At 32.4% G+C, this 15,000-nt stretch overlaps 1 long non-coding RNA gene and 1 other non-coding gene across 2 annotated transcripts in view; one reads left to right on the forward strand and one right to left on the reverse strand.

Annotated features, from left to right (window-relative positions):
• Positions 1 to 15,000, forward strand: part of LOC141038290 (uncharacterized) — a 25,140-nt gene that overhangs the window by 4,237 nt on the left and 5,903 nt on the right. The gene's annotated exons all lie outside the window — the stretch shown is intronic.
• TRNAL-UAG (transfer RNA leucine (anticodon UAG)) lies at positions 10,514 to 10,593 on the reverse strand. The gene has a single exon. It is a non-coding gene; the product is annotated as a tRNA-Leu (tRNA).

A 15,000-nucleotide genomic window follows, 5' to 3' on the forward strand; every position in this document is an offset into this window, starting at 1 on the left:
TGGAAAGTCAAGAAATTCTCATCGAAACATCGAGAAATTGTGCATATAGAAAACTCTAAAGAAAGAAAAAAAGGAGACCCATGCCATGATTTTCAAATCTTTTCTATTTAGTAGTCTAAGTTTCTCGATGAGGATAATTAATTCGGTCGTTGTGGTCGGACTCTATTATGGATTTCTGACTACATTCTCCATAGGTCCCTCTTAGATCTTCTTTCTCCAATCTTGGATTAGGAAGAAGGAGATATTCGCGACTACTGGCGATTTCATTATGGGGCAGCTCATGATCTTCATATCGATCTATTATCCACCTCTGTATCTATTCTTTCTTAGCTAAACAGGTGGAAGATCTATCCAATTTGGTTATATTATATCATGGACTCGAAAAACGGATCTGAATTTGACTGAAATGCACGATCTTCACAGGTATCACTTTTCACGATACCTAAAAGGTGGAATAGCGATTTTCGAACCATTTCCTATAAGAGAATGGTTTCCATTACTTTGAGAAATGGATTCTTATATCAAACTATAGCTATTGCATTAAAGAAGAAAAGAAACTAATAGAAGTCGAAGACGCGGAATGATAGTGAATAGAGAGAAAGATTCTTCTGATTTTCTTGTTTCTATCTACTAGACGCCGTAGAGAATTGAGAATTTTCATGTCTTTCAATTCTCGTACTCGTAATTGGAAAGTTATGGAAGGAGACCCATCATTTTGCAATGAAAACAACATATAAAACTCTGGACAATTTCGAAATCAGGCCAAGCGTCTTAATACATATGCAAAAAAATGCATTATTGGCCCACCATTGATTAGAAGATTTAGCTTGTATGAATCGCTATTGGTTTGATACGAATAATGACAATCGTTTCAGTATGTTAAGGATACAGATGTATCCACAATTCATTTAGAGTTACTTAATAGTCTATTTCTTATACCATATCTCTATCCCGTGAAATTCTCGAGCCAAAAGATGGATGCATATGCTGTGTTTCATTTTGCTAAATGATATCAATTAAATGGTGTATCAATTCCATAAATTGCATATAGCAATAAATAAATCAGCAAAATTCTTTCTAATATTTTAGATAGAAGAAATGTTTCTTCTATCTAAAATATTAGAAAGAATGTACCCTTCTATCCAAATCCAATTTGCATCGATAAAATAAATCCAAATTCCAGTAGTAGATGAATAATTGCAAATTTGTGTGTGTACGAGATTAGAATAACTTCAAAATAACTGACATAATTTTGTATTTTTCCTGATCAGAAAAATACATGAAAAAGAAAGGAGGTAGAAAAATTTTTGGATTTATGGTTAAAGAAGAAAAGAAGAAAACAGGGGTTCTGTTGAATTTCAAGTATTCAGTTTCACCAATAAGATACGGAGACTTGCTTCACATTTGGAATTACACAAAAAAGATTTTTCATCGGAAAGAGGTCTACGAAGACTTTTGGGGAAAACGTCGACGTTTGCTGGCTTATTTGGCAAAGAAAAATAGAGTACGTTATAAGAAATTAATCGGTCAGTTGAATATTCGGGAGCAGTAATTTAATCGTTCAAATTTTTTTCTTGTTTTATTATTTTTTTAGTAGTCTTATAGTAGTCTTAGATTTTTCATTTTGATGAGCCTCGCTTTGAGGAATTCATGGAATAATCCATTTTCATGGAATAATGAATTAAGGAAGAAAGGATATGAGTCTACCGCTTACAAGAAAAGATCTCATGATAGTCAATATGGGCCCTCAACACCCATCAATGCATGGTGTTCTTCGACTGATCGTTACTCTCGATGGTGAGGATGTTATTGATTGTGAACCCATATTAGGCTATTTACACAGAGGAATGGAAAAAATCGCGGAAAACCGAACTATTATACAATACTTACCTTATGTAACAAGGTGGGATTATTTAGCTACTATGTTTACAGAAGCAATAACAGTAAATGCACCAGAATTCTTGGAGAATATTCAAATACACAAAGAGCCAGCTATATTAGGGTAATTATGTTAGAATTAAGCCGGATAGCTTCTCACTTGCTATGGCTTGGACCTTTTATGGCGGATCTCGGCGCACAGACTCCTTTTTTCTATATTTTTAGAGAGAGAGAATTAATATATGATCTATTTGAAGCTGCTACAGGTATGCGAATGATGCACAATTACTTTCGCATCGGAGGAGTAGCCGCCGATCTACCTTATGGATGGATCGATAAATGTTTAGATTTCTGTGATTATTTTTTACGCGGAGTTGTTGAATATCAACAACTTATTACACAGAATCCAATTTTTTTAGAGCGAGTTGAAGGAGTAGGTTTTATTAGCGGAGAAGAAGCAGTAAATTGGGGCTTATCGGGACCGATGTTACGAGCTTCTGGAATACAATGGGATCTTCGTAAAGTAGATCCTTATGAGTCTTACAACCAATTTGATTGGAAAGTCCAATGGCAAAAAGAAGGGGATTCGTTAGCTCGCTATTTAGTACGAATTGGTGAAATGAGGGAATCCATCAAAATAATTCAACAAGCTGTAGAAAAAATTCCTGGAGGACCTTATGAGAATTTAGAAGTCCGACGCTTTAAGAAAGAAAAGAATTCTGAATGGAATGATTTTGAGTATAAATTTCTTGGTAAAAAACCTTCGCCCAATTTTGAATTGTCAAGACAAGAGCTTTATGTAAGAGTAGAAGCCCCAAAAGGTGAATTAGGGATTTATCTAGTAGGAGATGATAGCCTTTTCCCCTGGAGATGGAAAATCCGTCCACCCGGGTTTATTAATTTGCAAATTCTTCCTCAGCTAGTTAAAAAAATGAAATTGGCTGATATCATGACGATATTAGGTAGTATAGATATCATTATGGGGGAAGTTGATCGTTGAAATGATAATAGATAGGGTAGAGGTAGAAACTATCAATTCTTTTTCGAAATTGGAATTATTAAAAGAAGTCTATGGACTGATATCGATTCTACCCATTTTGACCCTCCTTTTGGGAATAACAATAGAGGTACTCGTAATTGTGTGGTTAGAAAGAGAAATATCTGCGTCGATACAACAACGTATTGGTCCTGAATATGCTGGCCCCCTGGGCCTGCTTCAAGCTATAGCAGATGGGACTAAGCTACTTTTAAAAGAAGATATTCTGCCATCCCGAGGAGATATTTCTTTATTTAGCATTGGACCCTCTATAGCAGTCATATCAGTTTTATTAAGTTTTTTAGTTATCCCTTTGGGATATCATTTTGTTTTAGCCGATCTTAGTATTGGTGTTTTTTTATGGATTGCCATTTCAAGTATAGCTCCTATTGGTCTTCTTATGGCAGGATATAGCTCAAATAATAAATATTCTTTTTCAGGCGGTCTACGAGCTGCTGCTCAATCCATTAGTTATGAAATACCATTAACTTTTTGTGTGCTAGCAATATCTCTACGTGTGATTCGTTAAAATAGATCTTTTTCCTATAAAATCCATTAACTATTTATATTCCTTTTCTTATTTAGTATTTGGGTTGGTAAGTTAAACTAGATAGCTATATGAGTGAAACAAAACAGCTTAAAAATTTGTAGTAAAAAGAAAAAATCTCATTTCCTACGTACAAGAAAAAAGTGGAAGTAAACATAAGCAGTGTAAACTCTTTATCCCAAGGTTGATATTTTTTAATTAGTCATCATATCTTGAAGCGGCCAAGAATAAAGGATTCACGATATGGAATTCCATTACTAGAATACTCCTAGTTATTACTATAACTTAATAATCCATAAGAAGAATCCACCAAAAGTTAGTGAAGGGTTAGGAACACTAAAGTACATAAAGGATTAGTAATGGAAAATCTAAAACATTAGAGATTTTTGCCCATAAAAGGAATCATAATAAGGACTTGCAATTTGTAGAAATTATCAAGTAGTACTTTCTTCGGATTCCGATCCAGAGTATGTTCCCATTCACTTGTTAAGGAAATGGCTATCAAGAACGAATTAACCCTTTATCCATTTTTTCTTTTTGAATACCCCCTCCCTGGGGAAAGAAGAATAGTAAAAAAGATATGGAGTGCACTAGAAAAAATTTTCATTATTTCCTTCCTCTATCCATATTCATGCAGAATTGCTCATGAACTAATACCCAACTCTTTCCATTTATTAATTGAATTCCTATAACAAGTAACAAGTGTTTTATTCCAAGATTAAGTTATTACTGAACAAAGAAAAATTTTCATTATATTATAAAGGATGAGATCAATTCGGAAGCGCTTTTTCTTATTCTAGCAGACGGAATTCCTTTGGTCTAATTTAGGACTTTCAAATCTATTTATTTTATTTTATCTAATTCTATCTACGCCCCAGGGGCTAGGAACAAAACAGTCCTTTCTTTTTTCTGATCATAGAGAAGCCGTATGAAGCTAAGGTTTCATGTACGGTTTTGAAATAGCGGTGGGAACTGTGATGTTATCATCGACTATGATTATCTAACAGTTCAAGTACAGTTGATATAGTTGAAGCACAGTCAAAATACGGTTTTTTTGGATGGAATATTTGGCGTCAGCCTATAGGTTTTCTGGTTTTTTTAATTTCTTCTTTGGCAGAATGTGAAAGATTACCCTTTGATTTACCAGAAGCGGAGGAAGAATTAGTAGCAGGTTACCAAACTGAATATTCCGGTATCAAATATGGTTTATTTTATCTTGTTTCTTACCTAAATTTATTAGTTTCTTCTTTATTTGTAACAGTTCTCTACTTGGGCGGGTGGAATTTCTCTATTCCCTATATATCCTTTTTTGATTTTTTCCAAATGAATAAAGCAGTTGGAATTTGGAAATGACAATGGGTATATTTATTACATTAACTAAAGCTTATTTATTTCTCTTCATTTCTATCACAATAAGATGGACTTTACCGAGGATGAGAATGGATCAGTTATTAAATCTTGGATGGAAATTTCTTTTACCTATTTCCCTGGGCAATCTCTTATTAACAACCTCTTCTCAACTTGTTTCACTATAAATAAGATAATACAATAATAGTAAGAATATTTTCAACACAAAAGCTCTCTCAAACAAGAGAAAGAAACATATCTTTTTCATAGATATTTAGAATGAATATGTTCCCTATGGTAACTGGGTTCATGAGTTATGGTCAACAAACAATACGTGCTACAAGGTACATAGGTCAAAGTTTCATAACTACCTTATCCCACACAAATCGTTTACCTATAACGATTCACTACCCTTATGAAAAATCAATTACACCAGAGCGTTTCCGAGGGCGAATCCACTTTGAATTTGATAAATGTATTGCTTGTGAAGTATGTGTTCGCGTATGTCCGATAGATTTACCCGTTGTGGATTGGAGATTTGAAAAGGATATTAAAAGAAAACAATTGCTTAATTATAGTATTGATTTCGGAGTTTGTATATTTTGTGGCAATTGTGTTGAGTACTGTCCAACAAGCTGTTTATCAATGACTGAAGAATATGAACTTTCTACCTATGATCGTCATGAATTGAATTACAATCAAATTGCTTTAAGTCGGTTACCAATCTCCATAATGGGAGATTACACAATTCAAACAATTAGGAATTCGTCTGAAAGTAAAATAAACAAAGAAAAATCTTCGAATTCAAGAACGATTACTGATTACTAAACTTTGATTTTGTCTTTTTGTTATAAAAATCTAATAATTCTTTATTAAACTTTAAAATTAAACTATAAAGAAAAACTACTGCTTATTGGAAATTATTTCTTATTTTAAATCAGACTAGATTTTCGTGATATAATATAATTTATAACTATACAGTTTATACACAAAAAAATACCCAAATCCTTTTTTCCTTCCTTGAATCCTTTAGTTTTAGTCAGTTCATGAAAAATTTTATACTATTAATTTCTTTTTATCCATAATGGATTTACCTGGACCAATACATGAGATTCTTATGCTATTTGGGGGATTTGTTCTTCTACTAGGGGGTCTAGGAGTAGTATTACTTACCAACCCCATTTATTCTGCCTTTTCGCTGGGATTAGTTCTTGTTTGTATATCCTTATTCTATTTTTTATTAAATTCCTACTTTGTAGCTGTCGCACAACTTCTTATTTATGTGGGAGCCATAAATGTCTTGATCATATTCGCTGTAATGTTCGTAAATGGCTCAGAATGGTCTAAAGATAAGAATTATTGGACTATTGGAGATGGGTTCACTTCACTCGTTTGTATAACTATTGTTTTTTCGCTAATGACTACTATCCCAGATACGTCGTGGTATGGAATTCTTTGGACTACAAGATCAAACCAAATAGTAGAACAGGGTCTCATAAATAATGTTCAACAAATTGGAATTCATTTAGCAACCGATTTTTATCTTCCGTTTGAACTCATTTCCATAATTCTTCTAGTTTCTTTAATAGGTGCAATTACTATGGCTCGGCAATAAGAAAACTTAGAAAAAGTACAAATTATAAGAATTGCAAATCTAAAATAAATAACTAAAGAATCACAATTTTGATTTAGTAAAATCCATCTACTGCCAACAAATACCTCCTTTATTTTCTCTTTTGTTGTGTAATTGTTCTATTGTAATTAATTGAATCGGTTCAATTCTTGCCCTCATATTGAAATGAATCGAGATTGATAAGGAGTTAGTTAATGATGTTTGAGCATGTACTTTTTTTGAGTGTCTATTTATTTTCGATTGGTATCTATGGATTGATCACAAGCCGAAACATGGTTAGAGCTCTAATATGTCTTGAACTTATACTGAATTCAATTAATCTAAATCTCGTAACATTTTCTGATCTATTTGATAGTCGCCAATTAAAAGGAGATATTTTCGCAATTTTTGTTATAGCCCTTGCGGCTGCTGAAGCCGCTATTGGACTATCCATTCTTTCTTCCATCCATCGTAATAGGAAATCCACTCGTATCAATCAATCTAATTTATTGAATAATTAGAATTTTGAATAATTAGACATAGAATCCTCTAAACAAAGGCGCACATATTAAAATAAATAGAAATCAATACTATTTTCTTAGTATTATTTGAGAATATCCATTTTTTTTAGTAGATTATTGCTTTTTTTAGTAGATTATTGCATAGTATTCTTTTTCACTTAAATGAATTTTTGTATTTGTAATTCATTGATATTGCAATTTGAATATTGCAATAATTTATATTGAAAAGACGATAGCCAATTTATTGGCTAATTCGAATTCGTCTGTACAATTCGTAAAATTCTTTCTTATTTCTTATTGTTGAAATCCAAAATTAAAGTCTCTTGGCTCTCTTCACGCTTTCTCACAAACAGATTAAAAAATAGATTTTTATTTTTGAAGTTTGGATAAACCATTGCTTCGTCTGGTGTCTACAATACATATGACTCATTATAGTACTAATTTCATTTTTACCAGATCGAAAAATTTTATGTTGAAAAGAAAAATTTATAGATCCAATGTCACATTCCGTAAAAATTTACGATACATGTATAGGATGCACTCAATGTGTACGAGCTTGTCCAACAGATGTATTAGAAATGATACCCTGGGATGGATGTAAAGCCAAGCAAATTGCTTCCGCGCCGAGAACCGAAGATTGTGTGGGTTGTAAGAGATGTGAATCTGCCTGCCCGACAGATTTTTTAAGTGTCCGCGTTTATTTAGGGCCTGAAACAACACGTAGCATGGCTCTATCTTATTGATACGTTACAAAAAACTTCACTCGAATCGTCTGATTCCTCTTTACCGAAGAAGCCTGTGCTCGAAATAATCGAGCACGGGCTTTTCTGGTCAAAACGTATCTTGTCTTTATCACTTTATCATGAGTTATTTTCCTTGGTTAACAATACTTGTTGTTTTGCCGATATTTGCAGGTTCATTAATTTTCTTTTTACCTCATAAGGGAAACAAAGTCGTTAGGTGGTATACTATATCTATTTGTTTATTAGAATTCCTTCTAATGACTTATGCGTTCTGTTATCATTTCCAACTGGAGGATCCCTTAATCCAATTAAAGGAGGATTATAAATGGATAGATGTCTTCGATTTCCACTGGAGATTGGGAATCGATGGACTTTCATTAGGATCTATTTTATTGACAGGATTTATCACTACTTTAGCTACTTTAGCAGCTTGGCCAATTACACGGAATTCGCGATTATTCTATTTCCTGATGCTCGCAATGTATAGTGGTCAAATAGGATTATTTTCTTCGCGAGACCTTTTACTTTTTTTTATCATGTGGGAGTTAGAATTAATTCCTGTTTACTTACTTTTATCCATGTGGGGGGGGGAAGAGGCGTCTATATTCAGCTACAAAGTTTATTTTGTATACTGCAGGCGGTTCCATTTTTTTCTTAATCGGAGTTCTGGGTATGGGCTTATATGGTTCCAACGAACCAGGATTAGATTTGGAAAGATTAATTAATCAATCATACCCTGCAACCTTGGAAATACTTTTATATTTTGGCTTCCTTATTGCTTATGCTGTCAAATTGCCGATTATACCCCTACATACGTGGTTACCAGATACCCATGGGGAAGCACATTATAGTACATGTATGCTTTTAGCGGGAATATTATTAAAGATGGGAGCATATGGATTGATTCGGATCAACATGGAATTGTTACCTCATGCTCATTATCTATTTTCGCCCTGGTTAGTAATAATAGGAGCGATCCAAATAATCTATGCAGCTTCAACTTCTCTTGGTCAACGAAATTTCAAAAAAAGAATAGCTTATTCCTCTGTATCTCACATGGGTTTCATAATTATAGGAATTGGTTCCATAACCAACATTGGACTCAATGGAGCTATTTTACAAATATTATCCCATGGATTTATTGGTGCTACACTTTTTTTCTTGGCAGGAACCGCTTCTGATAGAATGCGTCTTGTTTATCTCGAAGAACTGGGGGGAATATCCATCCCAATGCCTAAAATTTTTACCATGTTTAGTAGCTTTTCAATGGCTTCTCTTGCCTTACCAGGAATGAGTGGTTTTGTCGCAGAATTAGTAGTATTTTTTGGACTAATTACTAGTCCAAAATTTCTGTTAATGCCAAAAACACTAATTACTTTTGTAATGGCAATTGGAATGATATTAACTCCTATTTATTTATTATCTATGTTACGCCAGATGTTCTATGGATACAAGCTATTTAATGTTCCAAACGCAAATTTTGTGGATTCTGGACCACGAGAACTCTTTATTTTAATCTGTATCTTTTTACCAGTAATAGGAATTGGTATTTATCCAGATTTTGTTCTCTCCCTATCCGTTGACAGGGTAGAGGCTCTCTTATCCAATTATTATCCTAAATAGGTTTGCTTTTTTTTACTCGTCTGCTCTATTAATGCAGAAATAAGTAAAAAAGTATAATTAGATCTATCTCGAATTTTTGAGAACCCTTTGAGAAGGCGTTCAAGGGGTTCTCAAATAAAACATAAAAGTAAAAACCTTCATTTCATGAAGGTTTTATTTTATGTAATCATTTAGGTGTTAATGTAAACGAACCATAACTATGTAAGCCTATTCCTAATAGATTTATACCAAAATAACAAATCCAAATTATAAGAAATCCTATCGAAGCTATAAGTGCAGAATTCGTACCCTTCCAATTTGTATTTGTTCTACTATGTAAATAAATTGCGAATATGGTCCAAGTAATAAATGCCCAAGTTTCCTTAGGATCCCAATTCCAATAGGATCCCCAGGCCTCATTAGCCCATACTGCTCCACAAAGAATACCTACGGTTAAAAGGGTAAATCCTAGGCTAATGACACGATAACTCCAAGAATCCAAACGCTCCGTTAATTGATATTTGTAATAATTTGGAAATGAAGGGACAGAGGTTCTTTTTAAAGCACTTCTTTTTGCATAAAAATATTTAATATCACTAAAGAAAAATGTTTTATTTAAAACATTTTTTTTCTTTTTAGAAAAGAAATGGAAATTATTTCGAAATCTAATGATTAGAATAGCGGCAGATAATAAGGATCCGCACAAAAGAGTTGCATAGCTTAATAACATCATACTGACATGCATCATTAACCACTGAGATTGTAGAGCAGGTACTAGTATCGTGGATTGATGCATTTCAGTTAAAAGACCCGATGTGGCAAAGCCTTGCGTTAAAATAGTACTTGGCGTAGTTATTGTGCTTAAATCATTTTTAGAGTTCTGTATTTTAGGAATGGTATGAAGAATATACAGGGCCCATGAAAGGAAGATCAATGACTCATATAAATTACTTAATGGAAAATGTCCCGAGGAAGCCCAACGAGAAACTAAGAATCCTGTTATAGAGAAAAAAGTAACTATCATTCCTTTTTCTGACGAATCACGTAATCCTCCAAGTTCACGAACTAATAAGGTTATAAAATGAATCGTAATCACAATTGAAATCGTTGAGAAAGAGATATGAGTTAGTATATGTTCTAAAGTTGCAAATAGCATAAGGGGAAGGTCCCATTACAAAATTGTAAATTTCGAATTGATTTCTAATCTATTGTATTCTTTTTCAAGAATGCCGCCACTCGGATTCGAACCGAGATGCTTGAGCACTGCTTCCTAAGAGCAGCGTGTCTACCAATTTCACCATGGCGGCTAACTTCAAATAATAGGTAACTTAAAAGAATAATAGCTATTATCTTGGGAATCGTCGATATTGGGAAAGTCCATAAAATTTAGGAACATTAGAGTTTTCATTAAAATAGACTTCGTTTGGTAGTATCGTTTCCATTTTTTTTTTACAATAAACTCTTGCTTTGCCCAATAGAAACACAAACACTGCTTGAAAGAGTTGGAATTTCTTTTTTCTAACTTGCAATTGTAGAACTAATTTTTTCTAATTAATTTCTCGTTTACATTTTGAAAATTCTTTCAATACAATGAAAAAAATCCAAAAGGGTTTCTATTTAATGATGAAATTAAAATGGATAAATGGAAAAGGCTTTTTGGATTTTTTAAAAATTTCTAGAATGAAAGTCTTTATGCTCTTATTAATAAGATTTACTAACCTTATGATTTTGGAGAAGATAGGTGGAAGTTGTAAGTCCTATTGTAAGAATACTCCACTTTTCATAATTTTCATAATAGAATATGAGGATTCTATTATGAAAATTATGAAAAGTTCATTGATAGGAAAAGAATACTTAGCACACAGTATACCAAACAAAACTTTTTTTTCTTGTATATATAAGATAAGAGGGGTTTTTTGTTCTAAGAATATTGTACCGAGTAATTCGACACATAAAAGTACATTCAAAGAAGAATCAAAATTATTAAATAATTGGAATTCTTTTTTGATAAGTCAATTCATATTATTCCAAAATCTTATTATTTGTTTGTTGCCCAGAAAAACCCTTTGGTTTTGGATGCTCATTACCGCTCGAAAATGATCTTGATTTTACTAAAGAATAAGATTGTACTATGGAAAAATAAGTCTTTTTCTTCCAAATATTTTTACGAATACGCTTTTTTGACATTGAAGTACGTTTTTTTGGAACTGCCATTCAAAAAGGAAATTACTTTTTTCTAGTTGTATGTGAAAGACATCTATTGCTGCAAATCAATCCTTCTTTCTTCTTTTTATTAGTATTTATACTTAGATACTGAAAGATACTTAAATTTTGAATTATTTTTTACTTCATTTTGTCTAATGCGGATAAGACAACAAGAATTTTTTAACATTTTTTCTTTATATATTTTATACTTGTTTTTTAATAATATAGAATATATAGAAAGGTTTCTCATTTAAATCTATTTATATCTATTTATATATCAAGTATACTCCATATATAGATATATGGTATGGAAGCCTATCCCCCATATAAGATAAGACGGGGGGATAAAAAGAAGGGAAAATGAAAATAGTTAATTAAGTTCAGAATGGTATTCCATAAAGGAAAGGAATTCCAATCAAAACAAAAAATACTGAGTCTCTTAAACAAGACATTCTAAAACTTAGGTAATTTATAGTCATTAGGATTTTAGTTCTATATGAAGTAAGGACTATTCGATAATTTCTTATAAACATAGGTTTTCATTGGAATTCACTCAATCAGTTAATTATGGAACAAGAGAGCTGTTTCATCTTTGTTTTAAAGAAATATAAAAATGAATTATGAATAGAAAGTAAAATGATTCCACTTTTTTTTTTTATTTTTATAAATATCTTTATTTAGTTAATAAAATAACTAGGTAACGAAGTTATTTTATTAACTTTTTTAATTTAACCAACTAAACCCATTCTTAATTTTTAATTATTTCAATGAGATAAATTTTGGAAAAATTAAGAATTTCAGTATTTTTTCTTATTCTTTTTATTTATTCTTTCAGAAAGAGATAAGAATTGGTTTGGTGAATCGGAAACAATTTTATAGAAAAATTGAAGTAAAAATTGAAGTAAAAATTGCAATTTCTTTTCTTATGGAACATACATATCAATATGCATGGGTAATCCCTCTTCTCCCACTTCCAGTTATTATGTCAATGGGATTTGGCCTTATTCTTATTCCTACAGCAACAAAAAATCTTCGTCGCATATGGGCTTTTCCTAGTGTTTTACTCTTAAGTATAGCTATGGTATTCTCAGTTCAACTGTCTATTCAACAAATAAATGGAAGTTCGATCTATCAATATCTATGGTCTTGGACCGTCAATAATGATTTTTCTTTAGAATTTGGATACTTGATTGACCCACTTACTTCTATTATGTTAATGCTAATTACTACTGTAGGAATCCTGGTTCTTATTTATAGTGATGGTTATATGTCTCACGATGAAGGATATTTGAGATTTTTTGTTTATATAAGTTTTTTCAATACTTCCATGTTGGGATTGGTTACTAGCTCCAATTTGATACAAATTTATTTTTTTTGGGAACTCGTGGGAATGTGTTCTTATTTATTGATAGGCTTTTGGTTTACACGACCAATCGCAGCGAGTGCTTGTCAAAAAGCTTTTGTAACTAATCGTGTAGGGGATTTTGGTCTATTATTAGGAATTTTAGGTTTTTTTTGGATAACAGGTAGTTTAGAGTTTAGGGATTTGTTCAAAATAGCTAATAACTGGATTCCTAATAATGGAATTAACTCTTTACTTACTACTTTGTGTGCTTTTTTATTATTCCTTGGTGCAGTTGCGAAATCCGCACAATTCCCTCTTCACGTATGGTTACCCGATGCTATGGAAGGGCCCACTCCTATTTCGGCTCTTATACACGCAGCAACTATGGTTGCTGCGGGAATTTTTCTTCTAGCTCGACTTCTTCCTCTTTTCATATCTTTACCTTTGATAATGAGTTTTATTTCTTTAGTAGGTACAATAACACTATTCTTAGGAGCTACTTTAGCTCTTGCTCAGAGAGATATTAAAAGAAGCTTAGCCTATTCTACAATGTCTCAATTGGGTTATATGATGTTAGCTCTAGGTATAGGTTCTTATCAAGCTGCTTTATTCCATTTGATCACTCATGCTTATTCAAAAGCTTTATTGTTCTTGGGATCCGGATCCGTTATTCATTCAATGGAACCTCTTGTTGGATATTCACCAGATAAAAGTCAAAATATGGTTCTTATGGGCGGTTTAAGAAAATACATTCCAATCACAAGAACTACTTTTTTATGGGGTACACTTTCTCTTTGTGGTATTCCACCTCTTGCTTGTTTCTGGTCCAAAGATGAAATCCTTAGTAATAGTTGGTTGTATTCGCCCTTTTTTGGAATAATAGCCTCCTTTACTGCAGGATTAACTGCCTTTTATATGTTTCGGATATATTTACTTACATTTGATGGGTATTTGCGTGTTCATTTTCAAAATTACAGTAGCACTAAAGAGAGTTCCTTGTATTCAATATCCTTATGGGGAAAAAGGATACCCAAAGGAGTGAATAGGGATTTCGTTTTATCAACAACGAAGAGTGGAGTTTCTTTTTTTTCACAAAATATACCAAAAATTCAAGGTAATACAAGAAATAGGATAGGATCCTTTACTACGTCTTTTGGGGCTAAAAACACTTTTGCCTATCCGCATGAAACGGGAAATACTATGTTATTTCCTCTTCTTATATTACTACTTTTCACTTTGTTCATTGGATTCATAGGAATCTCTTTTGATAATGGAGGAATTGGTAATGGAATAGCAGAGTTAACCATATTATCAAAGTGGTTAACTCCCTCAATAAACTTTACCCAGGAAAGTTCTAATTCTTTTGTAAATTCATATGAATTTATTACTAATGCAATTTCTTCTGTAAGTCTAGCTATCTTTGGTTTATTCATAGCATATCTTCTATGGATCCGCTTATTCTTTTTTTCAGAATTTGGATTTAATAAACTCTTTTTACAAAGGAAATCCTAAAAAAGAATTTTTAGATCAAGTAAAAAAAAATATATACAGTTGGTCATATAATCGTGGTTATATAGATATTTTCTATACTAGGGTCTTTACCCTCGGTATAAGAGGGTTAACCGAACTCACGGAGTTTTTTGATAAGGGTGTTATTGATGGAATTACCAATGGAGTGGGTCTTGCTAGTTTTTGTATAGGAGAGGAAATTAAATATGTAGGGGGAGGTCGAATCTCGTCTTATTTATTCTTTTTTTTATGTTATGTATCTGTGTTTTTATTCTTTTTTCTTTCTTAAGTTAAGGAATTTACAACTCCCTTTCTACAATCTCTCTATATCCTTGTTACATAAGGTAAGTATTGTATAATAGTTCGGTTTTCCGCGATTTTTTCCATTCCTCTGTGTAAATAGCCTAATATGGGTTCACAATCAATAACATCCTCACCATCGAGAGTAACGATCAGTCGAAGAACACCATGCATTGATGGGTGTTGAGGGCCCATATTGACTATCATGAGATCTTTTCTTGTAAGCGGTAGACTCATATCCTTTCTTCCTTAATTCATTATTCCATGAAAATGGATTATTCCATGAATTCCTCAAAGCGAGGCTCATCAAAATGAAAAATCTAAGACTACTATAAGACTACTAAAAAAATAATAA

Source organism: Aegilops tauschii, unplaced genomic scaffold (genome assembly GCF_002575655.3).
Source record: "Aegilops tauschii subsp. strangulata cultivar AL8/78 unplaced genomic scaffold, Aet v6.0 ptg001217l_obj, whole genome shotgun sequence".
Taxonomy (NCBI): Eukaryota; Viridiplantae; Streptophyta; class Magnoliopsida; order Poales; family Poaceae; genus Aegilops; species Aegilops tauschii.